The following is a 23,786-nucleotide window of genomic DNA, read 5'->3' as shown; positions in this document are numbered from 1 at the left end:
GTGTAGGGCTACTGTAATTAATATTAATAAATAATACACCATAGTACCCATTTTTTTAAATATACAGTATTATATTATATACAAAAATATTAAAAAAGGGTACTATAGTGTATTATTTATTAATAATGGATGGTGTTTTTGGTCTCTAGGGACCTCAAAACGAAAAAGTAAATCGGTCCCGGGTCCAGGTCTTACCATGAGTACTACGGTAAAAGCTTATTCACTATTATAATTCGCTAAAAAGGGACAGTTTGAAAAGCATTTAACGGTCAACTTGAAGTATATATTTGGTAAATAGAATAAATTCTTCTATTTATCAAATATTTACTCGGTAGGCGGTAGCTGGAATAAAGGCTTTTGACTATGAAAGACCTTTTTCAGGAGAATGCATTATCTATGCCTTAAGCATCAATCGTAATAGCCTGAGAGTATATTTTTTTAGTGGGTTGAGACGAAATTACAGCTGTTGAAATCAGCTGATGTCGAAATCCCTTTTTAACAGAGAACAGTCTGCTGGCAGCTGTTTCTTGTGGTTTGTTTGTTGTTCTGAGATCATGTTGTATCCGAAGTGAATGTTTTAATTATGAATTGTGACAGTTTTCTGACACACTTGTTTTAGTATGCTAACTAGAATAGTGGGTTTTGTTATAGTACTTACGTGAGTCGTCGATTCGTTTATTTTGTTGGCTGTGGGGTCACCAGTAGTAGTTCGCTCCGCTTTCAGCTATTAAAAATATAGTTCTCTTGCTTTTAAGAATTTTCTGTCTGATTTACTAGTTTTCCGTTAAAGCATTGTTATTGCTTTTGATTATGACTATCTCTAATTTGTTATTACAATTTCTAACCAAGATCTGGTACTTTAGTCTTTTAGTTCTATTTCACGCTGCTCAAGTATTCCTCCGCCGCGAGCAAGCTTAGATTTCTTGCTGGAAAGAAGCTTTCTTTTTTCTACTCCATCTCTGTCAGGGAAGACGTGTTTGTATCTCCAATTTTAACTTTCTATATAAAGTTGGATACTGTTTTAAATTTACTAAATTGGTTTGTTACTATTTCGTTTAACTCTCTACCATCATCGAATAAAGGTATGTACAAAACATATTTCATAATATTTACATTTATTAGGATTTATTCACTCACATGTAGTTTTCATGTAGCCATCTAGGCCTAGGGCTCAAGTCACATGGTTCGCTTTGTACTTTTCTAAGATTCTGCCTATTTTTTGAGCTAAATAACTATAAGAGGCCCATACAAAGTCAATATTTATTGTGCAAAATATTGCGCAATTTTATTGAAGAGCGACCATACACATTGTGCAACCTTTGGTTAAGTCAAGTCGTCAATTTTTAGAAGATGCACTTACAGACTGAAAGGATATTGTGCAATATCACCTATACATGATTTAAAATATTTAAGATTGTGTAATATATTTGAAAACTTTTTGAATTCACTCAATATATTGCACAATCGGATTTGTTCTTCAATATCACTCATACACGTTCATATTGTGCAATATCTGGAATAAGATTTTCCAAACCGCAATATTAGACTGGCTGATTGAAAATCCTTTTTTTTATTTAATGAGTTTTTTGGCACTGTAGTTAGTAAAGTAAGTTTTCCTGTGAACAGTTTCCTGTTTTTGCATAGTGCATGCGTTTTGCATGAACTGCATTGGTTTGCTTTGTAGGTATTATTTTGTGCATGGTCTTGACTTTTTTTCACATGGTTGGTTTTGATTGATTTTTGCTTGGTTTGATTTTTTAACTCTTGATATTTATTTTATTTTATGCTTGTACATTAAGAAATATATTGAAAACTGTGTTTTTCACACTTTTTATTTGTGTGCGACTTGTGGCTTGTGGTTTTTTTTATTTCCAAGAAGTGCATGGTATCAATTTGTAGGAAATTCTATTCTTTTTAGAATATCACCTTCCACTCTCGTCGATTTCCTCACCATTTAAAAGCTATTTACAAAAAATTTAACCAACCTCCGAAACTATAGTAATTAGAAAATACTGAGTTAGGGATATTTTTGTTAAACTTTGTACAACTAAATCTGGTCTTCTACTAGACCAATTTTGTTAATTAATGGACCAATGGAAAGCCTTTTTTATGTAGATTTGCAAATAATTATGAAAGTGTGATTTTATTAAATATTTGTTGTAAAAAATGAAAAATTACAAAAATAGATTAAAAACTGCTTTTGTCAAGTTTCTGTTTTTAAGTTTCTATTTGTAGCCAGCTTTTGTCTACCTTTATTTAGTATTTTCAAGAAGTGCATAGTGGTTATTTGTGGTACATCTTATTCTATTTCAGAATATCACATCCACTTTGGTCGATTACCCATCCATTTAAAAGTTATTGGCAATAAGCTAAGTGACCTCCAAATTTATACTGGTGAGAAAATACTGAATTAGATATATTTTTGTTAAGCTTTGTACAACTAAATCTAGACTTTTACCGGACTGATGTTGTTACTTAATGGGTCGTTGGAAAGCCTAACTCGCCTTTGGCTCGCTGGGGCCCCAGGCCCCCTAGCTGTTAGTCGTAATTAATAGATTAGAGTTGTAGCAAAGTTGAAACAAAGCAGGCAGTGAAACAGTCAATTTTACGTTATTTAAAAACAAATTTCACGAATACTTAGAGGAGGTTGGCAAGTTAATTTCAAGCTCCACCTTAAAGAACCCCTTATAAAAAATATTTTCTAAAGCTGATAAAAAAGATTAGTAGATAAGAGTCTAGTTGTAACGAAGCAGGAAGTGAAACTGACGATATTACGTTATATGAAAGCAATTTCATGTTTATATTAGAGGAGGATTATAAGTTAAGTCCAAGCTCCAATTCAAACCCCCTGCTAATAACTAAATAAATAAAAATATATTTTTAAATGCTGTAAGATTATAAGATGGTAAGGTATTTTTACTAGTGAGTTATTGGTCAAACGAAGTGATAAAATAAGGATAATTGGGGTCGTAATAGTGAAAATCAATATTTAAGTAATAACGATTTCTTAGTTAGTCGTCATTTGTAGATTAGAGTCTAGCCCCAGTCCCCCATTCTGGGGTGTTGACTGATTAGATTACTTACTACATACTTGGCAAACTTAAAATCTCCAGTAACAAATATCTAACAGCCACTTTCAAACCTATTCCCTATAAAAATAAAAGGGGGAAATTCAAGACTTAGGGGGGGGGGGGTGAAAGGCCAATGCCAAGAAGCGTAAATAAGTCAAGAAGGCAGTACAAAAAAAAATAACTGTAAGATTGCTATTACCGAAAAGTAGTCTTTAAAAGGCTTCTGTTCCCCATAAAAAAGTCAGAAGCTTAAAAATCTATTTCCCATAAGAATAGTTTGGGGGCGGAATTCTTAAAAAGGGTTATTATAGGAAAGTTTAACTTTTAAAAATTGTCTAGTGTGTTTGAGGGACAGCAAATTTTATATTTGGGGGGGGGGGGTTGTTTTTGTAAAACGTCACTTTTCAAGAAGGATGCAAGACCTAAAGACCTACAATCGTGCCAAATTTCAGATCTCCAGTTTATGTAGAAGTGGGTAACCGTGATTTAGACATTGGGGAAGTCAATATTTTGGAAGGGGGTTATTATTATTTTCTAATGTTAATTTCCGAAAAGGGTGCAAGACCAACAATCGGGCCAAATTACAGTATCTCCAACTAATCTAAAAATGGGTAAACGTGATTTAGACCGATGCACCTGTAAGAATAACATTTGGGGGGGGGAATTCGATATTTGGGGGGGGGGGGGTTATTATTGTAGATGTCAGTTTTAAATAAGAGCTCAAGATCTACAATGGTCCCAAATTTTAATCTCCAGCTAATCTATAAGGGGGTAAACGTGATTTAGACCGATGCACCCGTAGTGACTATAGGAAAGATATAAGGGGAGAAATCGATTTTGGAGGGGGGAGGGAAATTTTTTTATGGTTCATTTTATATTCACCTTGGTGTTAGATCTAATACAGTTAAGTGTGTATAGTTTCAATACCCTTGTGCCCATGTAACATGTAAAGAGTCCTTTTAAAACTTTGTAAATGTCATGGAGCTCGTAAAAATATTTCACATTTTGACATTAAACTTAGGTTTTAGGGGTTAAGGAGTACAGTTACGAAAAAGCATGTACAGTGTAAAGTTTAAGGTAAACTAAGGAAAATACAAAGCATTAATAATAATTGCAAAAAAAATCGCAAAGGTATGAAAAAGTAGTGAAAACAAAAAAAAAGACTTAAAAGGAGAGTTCCGTCATTTTGGATTTTTGGGGTGGTTAAAATTTGAAAATGGGAATTTTGCAAATTTCACCGTTAATTTAAGATTCCATACTACGTTACTGCCAAATTTCAAGTCTCTATCACGTTTCTAAACCTCTCAGATGAGCATACCAAAGTCGGCCACTTTCAATCTTATTCTCCATAAGAATAACATGGGGCTCGTAAAAGTGGCAAAAAACCTTCAAATTTTGAGATTAAAATTAAGTTTTGGGGGCCAAGGAGTAAAGTTACGACAAAACATAATGAAAAAAATTTAAAGTAAAGTAAGAAGAATACAAGGCAATATAAAATTTTTGAAAAAAAATTATTTAAGTATGGAAAAATGGCGAAAACCGGTAAAAATTTTATAAAAATTTACCAAATTTTGATAGTAGGGCGATTTTTGAAGCTGAAGGAGTGCGATTTTCGGAAAACGCCCAAGAGAACCCTCTTGTTAAAAATATTAAGAAAACCTGTAGGGACAAGTTAAGGAGCGATGAGTCAGTTGTTGACATGATCATTCAAGTATGTAATGTGGTAGGTGTAAACTCGTCCACTGCTGAGACAGAGAGGCCAGTTCTCATTTCTTTGGCGGCTCCCTGTAACGGTCAGCAAAACTCTTCCCTTCACATTAAGGTACTGTAATATTTTTAATAAAGTAGAATATCCCAAAGTATATACTTATAAATTAAAGTATGTAAAGTATATATTAAAGTATAGTATATATGAAAGTTAATATACAGGGTGTTTTACGAGAGTATCTCAAATTGATTACGGAAAAACGGCTTTACGTACAAGGATGAAATAAAATTATTTCCCACTAAATCGTTCCCAAGGAATAACGTAAAAATATTTTTAACTTTTTCCCAATACAGGGTGTGTCAAAAACTGAGGGTCACTAGTTCGAATCTCGGAATTTTCAAATGTAAACAAATGTCATGTTATACATCGTTTTAAAGGTATTTGATAGACACACATTTTGGCGAAAACATAAATTAAATATCTTTTTCCGTTTCAAAATGGCGGCAGTTTTTAAAAAAGAAAAATGTATAGTTTTTTAATACTTTGTGTTTCCTATACCAATGCATTTATCGCTTCTCCGGTTAGATTTTCTTACCCGTTATGAAATTAGCTTACTTTGATATACTACAACGCCGGTTATTTAAAATGATAAAAAATAAAAAATAAATTATTTTTGAAAATTTGCGAATGCTCATTGTCGAGTAGAATGAAGACAGACAGTACCTTTTTAATACTTATCCTTAATTTCCAATTGGGTTAGAAGTAGTTTAATATTTTTTTATTGTAAAACGTATATTGAAGTCAAAAGTCTTGTTCTGTTGGATGTTTAGCTTTAGTCTTGATACTATAATAAATTAATTATTCATTTGGTAAGTAATTTAATCTGGTTTAAAGTATAAATTTGAACTGCTCCAGTGACCACAAAGAATTACGGTTCAAAAGAAAACACAACCCTAGGACTTAGCAAGGCCAAATAGAAACCCAGTTATTCTTGACATACGAAAATTTAAATAACAATGAAAACCTCAGTTTTAAATAACAGAATAATGTAATTCAGGTACTCTAAAACAAAGTTGAAATTATTCTTAACTACAGATAAAGTTGGAAAAAACAAACAACCTATTTGTTAAAGTAACTAAAATTATCCAAAAATGAAAGGTAAATCAGGTTAAGCTTAAAAAATGTCAAAAAGAAAGGGATCTAGGGCTAAAACAACTTTTTCAAAATATTTTACTAAATCACTAGGCCTATTTCAAGGTTCAAAGTAATAAAGTTTCAAAGTAAAAGTCTAAAGAGAAATTTAGGGATCCTCTAAGGATTGGTTATGGAGTTATCCTTACAGTTGGTGATGATGATTTAGTGAATTAAATTATTAAAATATTGAACATAATATTATTTATATAAAATGTAAAGAAGAAAATTACTTGCGTTAGATTTTGTGTTTTCATCAACGGTGAAAAAAAAAACATGTTTTCCATAAGAAATACATTGAAAACTGTGATTTTCACACTTTTTATTTGTGTGCGACTTTTGGCTGATTTTTTAGTATTTCCAAGAAGTGCATGGTATCAATTTGTAGGAAATTTTATTCTTTTTAGAATATCACCATCCACTTTCGTCGATTTCCTCACCATTTAAAAGTTATTTACAAAAAAGATAAGCAACCTCCGAAATTATAGTAATTAGAAAATACTGAGTTAGGGATATTTTTGTTAAACTTTGAACAACTAAATCTAGACTTCTACTGGACCAATTTTGTTAATTAATAGGTCGTTGGAAGGCCTATTTTATGTAGATTTGCAAATAATTTTGAAAGTGTAATTTTATTAAATATTTGTAGTAAAAAATGAAAAATTACAAAGATAGATTAAAAACTACTTTTTCAAGTTTCTGTTTTTAAGTTTCTATTTGTAGCCAGCTTTTGTCTGCCTTTATTTAGTATTTTCAAGAAGTGCATAGTGGTTATTTGAATTACTCTTTATTCTATTTCAGAATATCACATCCACTTTTGGTCGATTACCCATCCATTTAAAAGTTATTGGCAATAAACTAAGTGACCTCCAAATTTATAGTTGTGAGAAAATACCGAACTAGATATAGTTTTGTTAAACTTTGTACAACTAAATCTAGACTTTTACCGGACCGATGTTGTGTGTTACTTAAGGGGTCATTGGAAAGCCTAATTTGTATAGATTTGCAAATAATTATAAAAGTTTGATTTTATTACACATTTGAGGTAAAAAAAAAAATAACAATACATTTAAAACACCTTTTTTCCCAAGTTTATATTTCCAAGTTTAGCCTATATTTGTAGCCAACTTTAGGCTACCTTAATTGAGTATTGAGTATTTTCAAGAAATACATAATATGACAGTAATTTGTAGGAAAATTTATTCTATATCAGAATATCACCTTCCACTTTAGTTGATTTCCTCACCATTTTAAAGTTATTTGCAAAAATGTTAAGCAACCTCCCTATTTATAGTGGTGAGAAAATACTCAATTAAAGATGTTGTTGTTAAACTTTGTACAATAAATCTACAGTTCTACAGAACCGATTTTAATATTTAATAGGTCATTGGAAAGCCTAATTCGTGTGGATTTCCAAATAATTATGAAATTTTGATTTTTTTAAAGATTTACAAGGTGAAACACGTCAAAGTCGACAGTTACTGTTGAGGTTGCAAGCAAGATCGTTGACTATAAATCGGTGATAAATAGCTCAAATTTTTGAAGAATTTGGGTTGTTCGTGATTTACCAAGTGCGCTTTAGGTAAGTCCGATCTTGATGAAAAATGATTCAAATGGAAGCTGGTAGAAGGTTCTTCTATTTCACTGAAGGTTCTTAGGTCAAAAGAACCTGCATTTGGATAATCTTTTGGGGAACGGAAAATAGGATAACGTAATTAGAATTGAGTAAGTATATCTAAAACTAAAACCCATATGCAATATATAATCAAATTTGTGTTTTCTGATTGAGCGAAACAGTATTTTGTTTTTATCTGATCTCAAATGAAACCCTTTATTTCTAGAAGTATTTTAAGATCAAGTCATATAAAATGACTTAAATAAAAATATAGTTACGTATCGTTGATTGCAGATAAGTACTAAAACGATTATAATTATGGTTGATTCATGATTCAGCACTTGCTTTAAGTAGTCCGATCTTAATAATCAATAGCTCAAATGAAAGCTGGTATTTAACTAAAGTTTTTTAGACCAAAACATGTTATGTAATTATTTAATCATTTAGTTTGCCCTCTTCATCTGCAACTCCTAAGATGTCATTAGGCAAAGACACGATCGTCAGATTCTATCCTCCAGGGTTTTACTAACTAAATTATTTGTTGTACTGAAAATTTTAAAAACGTTCCATTAGAACGTGTTGGAAAATGCTCATCTTGTCCGACCGAGGAAGATAGCACCGAGTCATATAGATGGGGGCTTCACTGACACCAGTACATCCCATCCTTGTGAGATTTGAGTCAGTCCAAAAAGCCTCCACAGATATCGTAGGGTTTAATCCGATAAAACCCCTAAGCAGATGATAAAACTATATTTTAGGCGAACTTAGAAGAGAGATATGCGTAAACAGAGTTTTAGGACGCCATCTTGGAACATATGCTCTTAAAAGTTGATGTAAGCAGATTTTGAGTATTTCAATGTGTTAGGCACCTGAGAAAACCCATATTCGGATGTTTAAACCAATATTTTAGGCCAAATAACAAAAGAGTAATGGGGCAAACAGGGTCTGGCCGCCATCTTGGATACCGCACTTCCGGTTCAAATTTCACTTTGGCAACACGCAGATTTGTACTCAGCAGGGTCAAATTACCCTAAAAAATCTGTTTACCCAACCGTTACATGAAGTTTTTCTTGCATTGCTCTTTTTTAAAAACGTACCTTCTCCAATTGTTTCGTTGTAAATTAATAACATTAATAATATAAGGATTATTAAGTTACAAATTATTAAATTTTGGTTATTAAATGATAAAGGATAATTACGTTTTTATTACCCAAGCAGCTACAAGGTTGAGTTCGTATCACCTCAACGTATATTTAATCCGTTTTGAAAGTAAAATCTTTATTACAATCTAAGTTATCAGTAAAGGTTCTTAAAGCAAATTTCTTCTTCTTTTCAACTATAAAAAAATTATCGAAATCGGTCTAAAAATTATGGAGTTATTTGCATTTTTCTCAATCAAGGTCAAGTCAGGTGGTCCGCCATTTTGGATGGCAGCCATATTGGTACTCGACCAACGCCGATCGTGGCAACATGCGTTTTCTTACTGTCCAAAGAGTCCTTAATAGGCCCCTGAATATATGGTTTGACCTAGAAATAATTAGAACACAGACGAAACCATTATTGTTCGATAGTGAAAAGTATTGTGAATAACATATCAAAAGTCTCCAAAAATATCTTTGGTGGAACACCACCATTTTTCCAAAATGGCGGCCAAATCCAGTAGTTTTTTGCTTTTTATCGAAATTCTGACTTTCCAGTCAATATTGGTGAAAAGTCGTCAATACATTTAATGTTCCTTCTGAAATTACCTTTAAAATGATACCAAATACATGTACCTACAACAAAAAATTAACCTCGTAGAAATAATAAAATATTTCAAATAAAAATATTTGTTATAAATTAATGTAATAGTCCATAAGCAAACTAAAAATAACGTACACAGGGACCGTATACAAATTTGCAAGTAAACATTTTATGGTTTTATTTTTATTGTTGTGGTGTGCAGAGTCACATACCAAAAGTTGCAAAAAGTCAGTCCACGGGATACCCCTAAATTAAGGGAAAAATGGCTTTCCCCAATATTGGACAAATTTTTCAAAAAAAAAGATATCACATGTTTTTTGCACATTTTTCGAGATATTGACTTGGAACCACGACCGATATTTTTTTGATGGTCCGTACCTAATTTCAATAGGGGACGCTTTTGGGGCCGCCATCTTGGATCAGCCATATTGGATCTGCCATATTGGATATAAATATATTTTAATGTAATTATAGTGTTGTGACATATCATTATGAACTAGATTTCCACGCTGATTTCAATGCTGAAATCCGTTTTTAAATAAGTTTTTTCGTTGCTTAAGATATATTAAAACGAAACTCTCCCCTATACATCACTTATGAACGTATCGTACTTTGAAAATGTGTTTTTATTATTTTTCTCCAGGTATTATTAATACTTGCAGTTCGTTCTACCCTTAAAGTATTCAGTGATAAAAGAGCTTTCATTGTAGTTCGCTTTAACTTTGTTTTATTTATAGTTAAAACATACTAGTAATAGACAAGGTACAAACCCCAACACAAAATTAAATTAAACTTTTTTATCAGTTTTTGTTAAAAGATTTGTATATCGGGTTGTTAATATGATAACAAGTTCGTTCTGGTATCAAAGTATACTCAGTAAAATGTTTGGCTTTAATTTTATTGATTATTAAATGACACATGACAAATTTAAAACGAATCATGTAGGCCTACCTTCAATGAACTATTGAATTATTTTTTGTTATTTTGAAATTTGTCTTTAGTTAAAGACATTTATCCCCAATTCTAAATAACTCCCAATAGGGAATCCATAGCTAAAATAAAAGTCAATATTTGAACGAATAGCTATGACGAGTTTTTTCCCGCTTTCGCTCTGCACAACAGTACAAAATAAAACCATAAAACGTTTTGTTGGAATTTTTTTAAGGCCATATCCTATATTTATTTAAATATAATTTCCAAGTTACACAGTTACAATTATTTATAAGTACAGTTATTTATTAGTTAGTTAGTCATATGTACCATCAGTCAAACACCACTCCCAATCTGTTGGATCTGCTGGTGAACTATTCCACGCCATACTTGAACCTGATGGTACAACCTTAGGCTGTGGTAGTTTTCAATGTGTTTTTAGATTGTCAAAGTACGAAACGTCCATAAGAAATGTATCGGGGAGAGTATTAGTTTTTATATATCTTAAAACCGTAAAACGCTATTTAAAACTGATTTCAGCATTGATATCAGCGTGGAAATCTAGTTCATAATGATGTGTCACAACACTATAATTACATTAAAACATATTTATATCCAATATGGCAGATCCAAGATGGCGGCCCAAAAAGCGTACCCTATTGAAATTAAGTACGGACTATCCAATAAATATCGGTCGTGGTTCCAAGTCAATATCTCGAAAAATGTGCAAAAAAACATGTGGTATCTTTTGTTGAAAAATTTGTCCAATATTGGGAAAAGCCGCCATTTTTTCCTTAATTTAAGGGTTTCCCGTGGACTGATTTTTTGAAACTTTTGGTATGTCACTCAGCACACCACAACAATAAAAATAAACCGTAAAATGTTTACTTGCAAATTTGTATACGATCCCTGTGTACGCTATTTTTAGTTTGCTTATAGAGTATTACATTAATTTATAACAAATATTTTTATTTGAAATATTTTATTATTCCTACGGGGTTTATTTTTTGTTTTAGGTACATGTATTTGGTATCATTTTAAAGGTAATTTCAGGAGGAACATTAAATGTATTGACGACTTTTCATCAATATTGACTGGAAAGTCAGAATTTCAATAAAAAGCAAAAACTACTGGATTTGGCCGCCATTTTGGAAAAATGATGGTGTTCCACCAAAGATATTTTTGGAGACTTTTGATATGTTATTCACAATACTTTTCACTATCAAACAACAATGGTTTCATCTGTGTTCTAATTATTTCTAGGTTTTGCTATTTATTTTCTTATTTTAAGGCGCCTATAACAACAATCAAAAGAGAAAGTGCGTCTGAATAATTTTGCATACTCAACCCAAACCCCGGCCTGGTTTAAAATGTTATGTTTGGCAATAATTGGTTTACCATAATGCATAATCTGAACCCACAAAACACGTGTTTATAATTAATTGAACAGCTTATTGTTATATTGTTATTTAATTGATTTTTATTTTATTACATGTTGTTGTTCACAATTTTTATTTGTTTTTAAAGTGTGTTCCTTATGTTAAATGTGTGATTCTAATGGTATGTGTTTAATCTGTACCATTAATATTAGTGAGTAAAGTCGAATATGAATTTCATAACCACTATTTTACTAGAGACTGTTGTATTTAACCACAACGGGCTCTGTTGCTAGTACTTATATAATTTTTGCATGACAACCACAATTGGGTTTTTGGTCTAGCTAAGTCCTTGTACCATATTAGTTTATTCGTCTGTATAATTTTCCAATCTTTTATTATATTATAAAGTGAACAATTACCACAAATGACCAAGTTACAAATATGGAGGAAACCTGTAGGAACAAGTTAAGGAGCGATGAGTCAGTTGTTGACATAATCATTCAAAAATGTAACGTGGTGGGGGTAAACCCATCCACTGCTGAGACAGAGAGGCTAGTTCTCATTCCTATGGGGGCTCTCTGTTTAAACGGTCAGCAAAACTCTTCCCTTCACATGAAGGTACTGTAATATTTGTATTAAAGTAGAATAATATATAGAAATGACACAAATGTTCTTATTTGGTTTGCAAGATCTCTTTAGAGCAATAGTAAAAGATAAATTTTGTTTGGTATTTCACTGTATAATTTCATAAAAAGTAAATTTAAATGTATTTCTACAGCAAGACTGTGTTTGTTATTAGGGCTGATGTTTCCGATTTAGTCCAGTCATATTAGGATATTACGTAGAAATAATTCCCTAAAAGGGGAAACTTTGCATATGTATAGTACTAGCACCCAGTAACAACATATCAAAAATCAACACTCGTGCATGCTGTGCTACGGCCGCCATCTTGGAAAATGGCGGCCGATTTTCACTTTTTTGGCCATATTTCACTAACCGTTGGATGTACAAAAATATTGTTGATACAAAAGTTGAAGAGCTTAAAAAAATACATATTTTTACTATTTAAACTTTTGTCATATCTCTAACGGTTATCGAGAAAAACGTAATAATAACAATAATAAATTAATAATGACAACACCTTGTTTGATTTTTGGCAATTAAACACTAAAATTGTCCCCTAGGTTTTAAAGTTTTCTGACATTTTTTAAGACATTGAGTTTTATATATTTAGATTCACTGATTACTACGCTTCTATGTATGGTCAGAAGTTTGGTTCGGAGTGTGGCAATGTTCTGACTGCAGGAAATATTACACTATGGAGAGAGACAAGGTACAGGTGGATCAGCTACACTGGTGAATAGTGTTGCTCAGCTGATTATAAGTAGTTAGTAGTAGACAATCATAAAAATAAAGTTTAATATTTTGAGGTGTTGTTGTGTTTACATTGCATCAACAATATATTAGGGGAAAGTTAAATATATCATATTTATTATTACATAAGCATTTAATGGAGGGCAAAAGCTGTGTTATATGCAAATCAAGTTTACAAGAAGGTGAAATTGTTGATGTTAAAAGAGGACTGAGCTCTCTAGTTGAAGCTAGTAAGGAAAGAAATGACGGAACTCATACACTGTTTTCATCAAGTACGCAAATTACAGTGCACGTCAATTGCCGAAATAAGTACACTGCGAAGCAAAATATTAAGGCACGGAAGCGGGAACTTGCAGAGAGAGATTCTAGTCCAGCTACGTTACGAAGTAATGTCATTCCGTTCGATCTTAAAACACATTGCACATTCTGTGCGGAGGAGACTGATCAGCCAAACACCAAGCTACCAAAGAGTAGACGACGGGTGGTATGTAAAGTAACAACTTATGGTATGTGTGAAAATATCAAGAGGTACTGTGATGAGCGCCAAGACGAATGGGGGAATGAAGTAAAACGACGAATATGCACTTTAAGCGATTTAATAGCTGCTCAAGCGAGCTATCATAAAGATTGTTTTACCTCAATCAAGACAGTCACTAAATCTAACGAAAGAGGTCGACCCAAGATTGAATCTTGTGCTAGTGTGTTTGATAGGCTTTTTTCTGTTCTAGATGAAAATGATGAGTGCCAGTACACTCTTGATGAACTAAAAAATATTATGTTACAAATTGCTGCAAGTACAAATACACATTTGTATTCGGATAAACTTGTAAAAGACCTTCTGAAGCAACCTTTTGTAGATGATTTGGAATGGTTCCCAATTTTAAAAATATGTTCGCCATTTTCCAATATGGCCGACAACTTTGTTGTTTCTTATGGAACACCCTGTAGTTTATGATTGTTTTAGAATATAAATCCAATTTAAAAACATTTTTAATTTAGACATTTTCTCTTAAAAGCTACTCGTTTAGGAGTTACAGCATGTTACATTTATGGAAAAAAGGCTTGTTGTGTACATTCCGCATCCTGTAGCTCATAATCGAGTAAGTTAATAGAGAAAACGCAAAGAACAAAAACTTTTTTATGTGTATCCATGGTTTTCCTGCATTTAAAAAACAACTTTTTAGAATTAAAAAGAAAAATCACATTTACCCCTCAATATCTCCTAACACGTTCATGGTAGATAGGTATTGTATGGCATCATCTTGTTTGAAATTTAATATAGATTATTTTTGTAATTCATTATATTTTAAGAAAAACGCACCGTTTTCGAGATATTTGTAAAATAGCAAAAAAGGTCCCATTCCCCCCCCCCCTTTTCTTTTAACCCTCCTTCACAAATCCGACACTCAAATCCGTGTAACTTTTTTATACATATTAAGGGAGGTTTTTGAACAATTTGGCACTCATTAGAAACTTTTTTTATGGGTGTCCATGGATTTCCTCCATTTAAAAAACAACTTTTTTAGAATTTTAAGAAAAAAATCACTTTTACCCCTCAATATTACCTGAACCGTTCATAGTAGATAGGTATTGTATGGTATCATTTTGTTTGAAATTTAATGTAGATTATATTTGTAATTTGTTATATTTAGAGAAAAACGCACCGTTTTTGAGGTATTTGCAAAAAATTAAAAAAGTCCCATTCCCCCCTTTTCTTTTAACCCTCCTTCCCAAATCCGACACCCAAATCCGTGTAACTTTTTTATACATATTAAGGGAAGTTTTTTGAACAATTTGGCACTTGTTAGAAACTTTTTTATGGGTGTCCATGGGTTTCCTCCATTTAAAAAACAACTTTTTTAGAATTTTAAGAAAAAAATCATATTTACCCCTCAATATTACCTGAACCGTTCATAGTAGATAGGTATTGTATGGTATCATAAATTTAATGTAGATTATTTTTGTAATTGGTTATATTTTAAGAAAAACGCACCGTTTTTGAGGTATTTGCGAAAAAGTAAAAAAAGTCCCATTTCCACCCCCTCCCCCCCAAACCCGACACTCAAATCACTGTAACTTTTTTTTACATATTGAGGGAAGTGTATTCAACAATTTGGCACTGGTTTGAAACATTTTTTTTTTATATCCCGGTTTGCTCTTTTTTAAGCTAATTGCACTGTACTATATTGCGAGTGCAAAAGGGCAGGTCTGCGTTGTTCAGCAATGTGTGGTAAATGTGAGGGATTGTCATGCGAGAATTCGCCTGAGGTGGACATTGATGAATCCAAGATGGTCGAACAAGATGAATAAATCAAAATGTAATAACTGTTATTAATAGCTGTTAATAACTGTTTTACTTTTTTCTTTGTAAATAATTATGTTCAAATATAATTTGTAACTAATAAATGTATTTTATTTTATTCACAAGTATGCTAAAATGCCAAATCTTGGAGATTGAAGATCGTGATAAATTGAATTTTCGACTTGATCTGCAGAAATTCAAACAAAATTCAAGTTTTATTATTATTAATTTAAGTTTTCTCGATAACCGTTAGAGATATGACAAAAGTTTAAATAGTAAAAATATGTATTTTTTAAAGCTCTTCAACTTTTGTATTAACAATATTTTTGTACATCCAACGGTTAATGAAATATGGTCAAAAAAGTGAAAATCAGCCGCCATTTTCCAAGATGGCGGCCGTAGCACAGCATGCACGAGTGTTGATTTTTGATATGTTGTTACTGGGTGCTAGTACTATACATATGCAAAGTTTCCCCTTTTAGGGAATTATTTCCAGGTAGAGGGGTATTTTTACCTAATATGACTGGCCTAATTAGAATGAAGACAGACAATACCTTTTCAATATCATATCCTTAATTTCCAATTGGGTTAGAAGTAGTTTAATATTTTTTTTATTGTAAAAACGTATATTGAAGTAAAAAAGTCTTGTTCTGTAGGATGTTTAGCTTTAGTCTTGATACTATAATAAATTAATTATCCATTTGGTATGTCATTTAATCTGGTTTAAAGTATAAATTTGAACTGCTCCAGTGACCACAAAATTTACGGTTCAAAAGAAAACACAACCCTAGGACTTGGCCAAATAGAAACCCAGTTATTCTTGACATAAGAAAATTTAAATAACAATGTAAACCTCAGTTTTTAATAACAGAACAATGCAATTCAGGTACTCGAAAACAAAGTTGAAATTATTCTTAACTACAGATAAAGTTGGGAAAAACAAACAACCTATTTGCAAAAGTAGCTAAAATTATCCAAAAATGAAAGGTAAATCAGGTTAAGCTTAAAATACCCCGCCGCAGCAAACCTGCGGACTAAGCGAATTTCAAAGACTAAGAGAAATTGGAAAATTTTGTGTTTAGAGGGTCAAAAATGAGAAAACAAAATTTTACCCCATACAACCCCCCGAAAAACCCTGTTCCCATAGTCCGATCATGCTGGTTCGCGAACTCTTTCAAGTTTATTCCGCTTTACACCTTTGCCCTCTAGGGACATCAAAATGAAAAAGCATATCGGTCCCGGCTCCAGGTCTTACCGTGCCACCTACGGTAATAGCTTTATATAGACCGTTATCAGTAATTTTTTCCTGTTTTCATGTAAACTCCGGTATATAGTTGTATATTTTTAGTTTTGCTGTTTGACGTCTTTTTAGGTGTAAGTGATAATATTCATCTATCTAAACTTATGTAATCATTATATATTTTTTAATAAATTATTATTTTTCACGACTTTATCATCGTATATGACCTAAACGTTTCATACATAATAGCGTCTACCCGAACATTAGTATTTTAGATGGATGGATAGATAAATAAATATTTCAATAACAATAAGCAAGCAAAGCCAAAGCATCAACAGTCCTAAACAGATCCGAGGTATCGTAACTACATTTTAGTTTTTACGGAATTGAGTAGCATAATCACAGCAGACCTCTTTAGATTGTTGTATAATAGTATGGGTAGATATATAGTACGGTGTGTCAGTTGTGTATAGTGTTACATTGATTGTTATTTATTGGTTATTATTCGTTATTGGTGTTATAAGCTGATTGCTTACTTTTTCTTTTGCATTTTTCCAGTCGTTTAATAGATTTTCATTGGCTAAATCTCAATGAAGTTATTTAATTCTGATATTGTAACATGGCTGATTAAAAATACATGAACCAAAGATATATTCCATGAAACTAGTAGTAAATTGAGTTTTACATCCATAGTAAATTGGGGACGTAACTGTTTTTACAGTAGACTAAGACAGCCACATTATTCATTTTCTGCAACCTTGCCCTGTTGTGGAGCACAGGCAAATCAACTACAGTAGTATATTTATATACAAGCATAATAATAAAAATTGTGTAGAATATTCGATGAAAAAAATTATTACTTATTTTTTTAAATAATTGGTCCATTAGATTGTATCTTATGTGTATGCTAACCTTCTTAATACCGGTAACTTACCGGTTTAAGCATTGAAAGCACTATGAAATGATGTCATAGGTTTGGTTGCAATCACGGTTGACTATGAATGTTTTTTCCATGACTACGGGAAGTATTCACGATTTTTCCGCGATCATGGAAGACGATGATGACGCCTCAGTGCCTCGGGAGATATCTTGCCAAGCATAAGTGCAAGTTTAGGCAGTAATACATGTGATAATGTTTTTTAAAGAGTTTTTTCGGAGGAGTGCCCGACAAACAAACTTGCGGGGGGGGCGCGGGGTCTTATCGCCACCACTGATCACCACTACTTTGCTGCAGAATATGGTTAGCATTGTAACTAGCCAAATATTTAAATGCCCCAGTAATAGCTGTTTTTTATATTAGCAAATCAATAAATGAAGTATTTGCAAGGATTATCTATCTGAGCGTCAATCATGAAGCAATCACTCGGTGAAAACACAGTCAATTGATACCTTGTATGTTCAGATGTAAAGCATGTAATTTCATTTGACAGGTGGCGGGGCTTAAAGAGGAAAATAGAATACTGCGTGAAGAGAAGACGTAACTAGCCAAATATTTAAATGCCCCAGTAATAGCTGTTTTTTTTATATTAGCAAATCAATAAATGAAGTATTTGCAAGGATTATCTATCTGAGCGTCAATCATGAAGCAATCACTCGGTGAAAACACAATCAATTGATACCTTGTATGTTCAGATGTAAAGCATGTAATTTCATTTGACAGGTGGCGGGGCTTAAAGAGGAAAATAGAATACTGCGTGAAGAGAAGACGTAACTAGCCAAATATTTAAATGCCCCAGTAATAGCTGTTTTTTTTATATTAGCAAATCAATAAATGAAGTATTTGCAAGGATTATCTATCTGAGCGTCAATCATGAAGCAATCACTCGGTGAAAACACAGTCAATTGATACCTTGTATGTTCAGATGTAAAGCATGTAATTTCATTTGACAGGTGGCGGGGCTTAAAGAGGAAAATAGAATACTGCGTGAAGAGAAGACGTAACTAGCCAAATATTTAAATGCCCCAGTAATAGCTGTTTTTTTTATATTAGCAAATCAATAAATGAAGTATTTGCAAGGATTATCTATCTGAGCGTCAATCATGAAGCAATCACTCGGTGAAAACACAATCAATTGATACCTTGTATGTTCAGATGTAAAGCATGTAATTTCATTTGACAGGTGGCGGGGCTTACAGAACAAAATAGAATTCTGCGTGAAGAGATGCTCCAGCAAGAAGTCAATACACTTGTCAGAAACGAAGGTAACACTTTTACTGAAATAAAAGAGGTTCTACTCGTGAATTCACAGGTGTACAATTCAGAAGCAATAAAGTTCAAGTTAAATATAGCAAACTGCCCACAGCTTGTAAACAAAACACGACCTCTACATAAACCATACAGAACTAATTGTCTTCAGCTGTTCCATAAGGATGAGAAATCTACTAAGGGACTTAAAAGGGAGTATGTTTTATCTATGATATGATATTACATAGAAATTTTAAGAGGCAATTTAAGCCAGTTAATGTTAAAGCCTCTTATGTCTTTTGACCGTAATGTATAACTAAATTGTTTACAGTGAATAATCTGTACATCACTTCTGTTTCACAGGGTGAAGATAATATGCCTGTGATTTGTTTCATTTGCAATGAAGAAGTGGACATCAAAAGAAAATTTGGATCGGACGATCAGCCGATCTGTTCCAAGTGTAACAGCTACTACAGCAGAAATAAGGTAAGTAACCTAGAAACATATTTGGTGAATTTAGTCATGTAAGGCCGGTGATCATGAGACTTACGTACTACTGCAATTTTTAAACGGTAAAAGATAGAAAGAAAACTTAAATATGTAAAATGTTTGTTAAAGAAGGACCTTTCACGTAGTATGACATTTTTTATACCTTGCTATTTAAGAATTTTGAGTTTTCACCTTTCTTTTATTCTTAAAATTTGAGTTTTTTTTTTTAATTAGAACATAGCATGGAAAATGCCCTTACTACAAGTTCTCTTAAAGAGTAGCTCAAGAATAAGCTTGGAAAGAAATTTTACGCTGCTCCGTTCAGTATGAAGATTGAAATGCTTGTTTCAGGAATAAAGAAGTAGCCCCAGCTCTGGACCAGAACTTGGATTAGGTTGGCCGCTGTATATACCTTATTAACTCTATTATTTTATATTTCTTATAATAATTTTCTAATAAACATTATATATATCAAGAACAGTTAATTTTGTTTTAATTCTTACCAGCACACTTCTCTGTAATTTACTTAGTTCCAAAAGATGAAAGTAAAGTAAAAGTGTAAAAATGGTTATACAATTTTTGTTATGTTCTAATTATTTAACAGTTTTATGGATTAAATATATTTTTTATTATAGATAAAATTATATTTTATAACATGCTGAGTGCCAATTTTAAGATGCAAAGTCAAAAAATATATCATTGGGCAGAAAATACTTTTTATTTAATCAAAAAGAAATGATATATAGCCAGTAAAGTGAAATAATTTTCAGTGTAAAAATGAAATAAGTTATCAAACGGTGGTTGATAAAAAAACTTCATTTACCTAATAAAATTACTTAAGTTACATATCATGAAAATTAGGTGAAAAATGTAAACTAATTTTTAAGACATGTAACCAAGTAAATTTTGATTAATTTTTCCAATAAAGTTCAAAATTTAAAAAAATCATCCTTGGTTCAGTCAATAATTTACCTCGATTTTGCCTTGAAACTTGAGATTCCCCTTGAAATCTGCTTTGTTTTTAGCTTGAAACAGGCAATAAAATTCAAAGTAAAAAAAATCATCCTTGGTTCAGTCAATAATTGACCTTGATTTCGCCTTGAAACTTGAGATTTCCCTTGAAATCTGCTTGGTTTTGAGCTTGGAACAGGCAATAAAATTCAAGGCTGTTTCAACCCAAACCTGTGTTGACTTGGATGCTTGAATCAGGCCTGATTTCGCCTTGATGTCTTGAATATTATTCCTTAATTCAAGGTTGGTGTCTTGAAAATTGAGGGTCAATTCAGCCAACAAACAACCAAATTTTGCTATGTGGGTTCGCTGCATTACGCGCCCAGAATGCAGCAGTACCAAGACTATCAGGGAACCAAAAAGATGCGTCCCTATCACGGTACTGGTACTGTTCGCTGACTAAGAGCGCGTGGACATCGCGTTCCAGGGCAAGCTGACATAGAAGTGCGTCAGCCGACCTGGATCGCTCAAGATTGCACTGAAGGATTCTTATCTTCGTGAAAAGACTTTCGCTTGCTGTAGTGCAGATTTGAATACACTACACTGTCTAGACCCAGCTATATGCTTCAAGTGTTTGTCAGAAAGCCCATTTTATTTGCAAAGGAAACAGGACTCGACTTGGCAGTCCTTACGGACGTGACCAACCTCTCCGCACCGAAGGCAGTTCTTGCTTCGGTCGGGTCCCTTGCAGTTTCGGAAGGAATGGCCGAAACAGAGACATTTAAAACACCTCTTCACTTCCACTCTCCGTCTGAGCCTCCAGTTGACCCAGCCGACTCTCAGATGCTGGAGTCCCAGCACCTTCGTGGCATGTGCGTCTGCCATTTCGGCGACCGCCATCCGCTGCTGACTCCTGTTCGGTTTTGTGAGCCATTTGAGCTCCAGCTAGCTCTTATTGACCCAACGGTTCTTTCAAAAAATGGAAGATGTTAATGGCTATGATGTATCTTGGTATTATGTATGTAAGGGATTTCGCAAAAATAAAAGTAAATAAACTATTTAACACATATGTATGGAAAGTTTATTCAATAAATGGAATAATTGTATTACATGTGACTTATAACCCATGTAGGTATGTGTAGTGCCTAACTACTTACCTGTATATAAATCTTTATTTAACAGATGATTTTTTTTGTTTACTAATTCATTCAATTATTATTGTTCACTTTATCTTTTTACTAAATATACATATTTTTACTCTTATCTAGCATTTGTGAATTTACAACTTCATTTGGTGACCCCGACGTGATTCGAAATGTCAAACGGAGAACAATCAGTAGACAGAATTCAAGTCAAGATCCCTCCTTTCTGGCACTCAGATCCAGAATTGTGGTTTGCTCAAATTGAAACTCAGTTTTCTCTAGCGGGGATCACAGTCGACGAGACTAAGTTCTATTACGTCTGCGGTAACCTAGATGCGAAATACGCAGCGGAAGTGAGGGATATCCTCACCAACCCTCCAGCAGAAGAAAAGTACATCAAGTTAAAAAAGAACTTATAAAACGGTTTACCTTGACCCAGGAACAGAAGACGAAACAACTTTTGGAACGAGAAGAGTTAGGTGATCGGACACCATCACAGTTCCTGAGGCACATGCGTACCCTAGCCGGAACCCTGATACCTGATCCACTACTGAGGTTTCAATGGCTTAGCCGTCTTCCTTCAGCAACACAAGCCATCTTGGTAACACAAAAGGCTGCAGACCTCGATACACTGGCGGAGCTTGCGGATGCTGTCCATGAAGTCAGTCCTCACCATCAAGTATCGGAGGCGTCCTTATCAGCTCCCTCGATGGAAGAAATGATGGAACGCTTTACAATCACGTTGACATCAAATATTAGAGAAATAACAGACAAATTTCAACAAGAAATAGCAGGAATCAAAGAAGACATGAGACGTCCAAATTTCCACAAGACATGGAGGTAGGACGCCATTCATGTTCAAGCATCTCAACACATGCACTCATGTCTTCGTACTTACCGACATTTCTAAGGGTGCACTCGATCCCCCCTACTCAGGTCCTTACCTCGTCATTAGAAGATCTGACAAGACTGCAGTTATTCGGATGCGAGACAATGATGTAACCATTTCGATTGATCGACTTAAGCCAGTCTATTCCTTACAACTCGATCATGATGATACCAGCGTTTCCAGAGACACCATTACTTCCACTCCTCACTTTTCTCATTCTGACATTCAACAACGAGGTACCTTGACATCTAAACCTATTCTGAGATCTACACCATTAACTACGCGCTCTGGGAGGCAAGTTCATTTTCCAGTACGGTTCCAGAGTTGATTTTTTTTCGTGTTTGTTTAGCTACACAGCTCAACCACTGTCAAGGGGGTACTGTAGTGCCTAACTACTTACTTGTATACACCTGCTGCATTACGCAAATTGGGTAATTGGGGCAATTATGTAAATTGGGTGTGTACACTATTTATGAAGATTTGGAGTTCGGCGAACCAGAAGGTAACTTATTAATATACTGTACTGTCAATGACTTCATTGTTTAGCACGATGGGTGGAGCGGCTTTCTACTATTTATGAAGATTTGGAGTTGGGCGAACCAGAAGGTAACTTATTAATATACTGTACTGTCAATGACTTCATTGTTTAGAACGATGGGTGGAGCGGCTCTCTACTATTTATGAAGATTTGGAGTTGGGCGAACCAGAAGGTAACTTATTAATATACTGTACTGTCAATGACTTCATTGTTTAGCACGATGGGTGGAGCGGCTCTCTACTATTTATGAAGAGTTGGAGTTCGGCGAACCAGAAGGTAACTTATTAATATACTGTACTGTCAATGACTTCATTGTTTAGCACGATGGGTGGAGCGGCTCTCTGCTATTTATGAAGAGTTGGAGTTGGGCGAACCAGAAGGTAACTTATTAATATACTGTACTGTCAATGACTTCATTGTTTAGTAAGATGGGTGGAGCGGCTCTCTACTATTTATGAAGATTTGGAGTTCGGCGAACCAGAAGGTAACTTATTAATACACTGCACTGTCAATGACTTCATTGTATAGCACGATGGGTGGAGCGGCTCTCTACTATTTATGAAGATTTGGAGTTCGGCGAACCAGAAGGTAACTTATTAATATACTGTACTGTCAATGACTTCATTGTTTAACACGAAGGGTGGAGAGGCTCTCTACTATTTCTGAAGATTTGGAGTTGGGCGAACCAAAAGGTAACTTATTAATATACTGTACTGTCAATGACTTCATTGTTTAGCACGATGGGTGGAGCGGCTCTCTACTATTTATGAAGATTTGGAGCTGGGCGAACTAGAAGGTAACTTATTAATATGTACTGTCAATAAAAATTTTTTTTAGGTAAAAACCTATTATCTATTTTATAAAATTGCATTTATTGAGGATACTAAAAGTGGACGAAAGTGATTTAAAGCTTATGTGTAATAATAATAATAATAATGTTACATTACCAAACTATCAATCATAACTACAAAATAATTCTTTACTCTACAAACTATTTTCTTTTTGTTGTTTTTATCAGCATATGAAATAAAATATATGA

General features: G+C 33.4%; 1 long non-coding RNA gene across 1 annotated transcript; it reads left to right on the top strand.

The window, feature by feature from the left end:
• The first annotated feature begins 970 nt into the window (after positions 1-970).
• LOC128988210 (uncharacterized) lies at positions 971-19,652 on the top strand. The gene is made up of 5 exons (XR_008490343.1): positions 971-1,082; positions 4,799-4,893; positions 18,674-18,755; positions 19,102-19,224; positions 19,579-19,652. It is a non-coding gene; the product is annotated as an uncharacterized LOC128988210 (long non-coding RNA).
• Positions 19,653-23,786: the final 4,134 nt, after the last annotated feature.

The sequence above is a fragment of the Macrosteles quadrilineatus genome, unplaced genomic scaffold (assembly GCF_028750875.1).
Source record: "Macrosteles quadrilineatus isolate MER2022 unplaced genomic scaffold, UCM_ALF_1.0 Scaffold_2__2_contigs__length_208266976, whole genome shotgun sequence".
In the NCBI taxonomy this organism is placed as follows: Eukaryota; Metazoa; Arthropoda; class Insecta; order Hemiptera; family Cicadellidae; genus Macrosteles; species Macrosteles quadrilineatus.
Note: the sequence above shows the minus strand (reverse complement) of the source record. Positions and strands in the feature narration are given on the sequence as shown.